General features: G+C 37.0%; 1 long non-coding RNA gene across 1 annotated transcript; it reads left to right on the forward strand.

Annotated features, from left to right (window-relative positions):
* Positions 1-402: 402 nt before the first annotated feature.
* Positions 403-1,079, forward strand: LOC109208774. The gene is made up of 2 exons (XR_002065259.1): positions 403-623; positions 734-1,079. It is a non-coding gene; the product is annotated as an uncharacterized LOC109208774 (long non-coding RNA).
* The last annotated feature ends 568 nt before the right edge of the window (positions 1,080-1,647 follow it).

Consider the following 1,647-nt stretch of genomic DNA (forward strand, 5'->3'; position numbering starts at 1 on the left):
GGGACGTCTACCGTTACCACGTATTTAAGAGGCAGAATATGCTAGGGTTTTTCAATAGCTAGGGAAAGGGGGGTGACCTCTATTTATAAAGAATACCTACCCATTACAGGTCAATAGTTATTGAGTCTCACTTATCCACACACACTCAATATTTAAATTAGTCATTTTATTTATCATCACTTAAGTTACGGCACTATCCTTTCAGGCTATAACCAATTAACTTAAGTCCAAATTCTAACTAACTCACACATTGCACGGCCAAAACTCGTTCCGTATAGAAGACGTCAAGGTCCAATAATTAGTGTAAACTTTACTAGCCCTCAATTTTCGTCCTTGAACCAACCCATGTTGTTTTGGCTTTGTGTTGTAAAAAGAGATGACAATGTGCCAGGTTCACTAGTACGTGTCAGGTTTCTAAAATATGTTAGCAGATGACCAATTGTACATAGCCATTACACGACTTAAAAATATATGACGTGCTCAAGCCTAACAGCATTGTCGGCCCTTTCTCGTTATCTAATTGATTTCGTCACTCTCATACCTAAATCGTATTTATACAGTCGTGAAATTCTCATACCGAGCGAAGGTTGTTTTGAAAAATTGAAAACATGGACACCTCAAAGGTACGTTACAGAATACCCACAAACAACTATGCTTCTGTAATTAATTACCTGGATTTTGGATGTTATAATCAGATTTTTTATTGTTCTAATTTAATTTGATGGTGTTACAGGGAACGGAGAGAATAAACGAAGAAGGAGCGGTGGAGATTAAGGTGGACGCCACAAATTACAAGACATCAGTAGGACATGAAGAAGAGCCAAAGAAAGAGGACGTGAAGATAACCCATGTTCCTCTCACATACGAGAAGCGCAGCACTGCTGATTCCGTGGCCGCTAAAGTTGCTGAAAAACTTGAGTCTGCTAAGGAAGCTGTTTGAGGAGCGGGTAGTGGCACCACCAACCATAACAAAACAGGCTGAACCAAACTTTTCCTCTGTTTTCTTTTTTGGACTATGTATTTATATAGTGTAATACAACACAAATAAAAGGTTTCTGGTTTAGATTGTGGTACGTTGATCATCGGTCCGAGTTCTTAATTTGAGTACTGTTTGTAAAACGACTCTGAACATTCGGAGGGGGGAGAAGTTAGGCGGCTCTGAATAGCGTTCCAACTTTGTGATGGAAACTAAGCGTCACCAAACAGTATAGAGAACGTCTACCAGTTCTCACACCAAGTAGAAAGTAAAGAACACTCAATATTTACATTAGAAAAGTTTTTTGCTTACGTGATTAAAAATTACTGACCTACCCAAATAATCAACTTTACTAAACTGAGCAAACGTCAGATTATATATAACCTATTGCATTTAAGAATTAAACTCTTAATCTCTACAACTCTATTGTAAGCCCTATGCAATAATGGTTAAATGATGTTCTACAAAATATTTCTAAAAAAATGTGTAGGAATACAAGTAAAGAACAAAAGACAAAGACATAAAAAACTTAAGGATTCAAGATATCTTTAATGTTGGGATCTGATCTTTGGTTTCTTAACAACTTTGTTCTTGGTTTGTAATTTCTTAACAACTTTGTTCTTGGTTTGTAACAGCTTTGTTCTTGAATGCACCTGGAGGTAACAGTGGCG

This window comes from Nicotiana attenuata, unplaced genomic scaffold (assembly GCF_001879085.1).
Source record: "Nicotiana attenuata strain UT unplaced genomic scaffold, NIATTr2, whole genome shotgun sequence".
NCBI lineage: Eukaryota > Viridiplantae > Streptophyta > Magnoliopsida > Solanales > Solanaceae > Nicotiana > Nicotiana attenuata.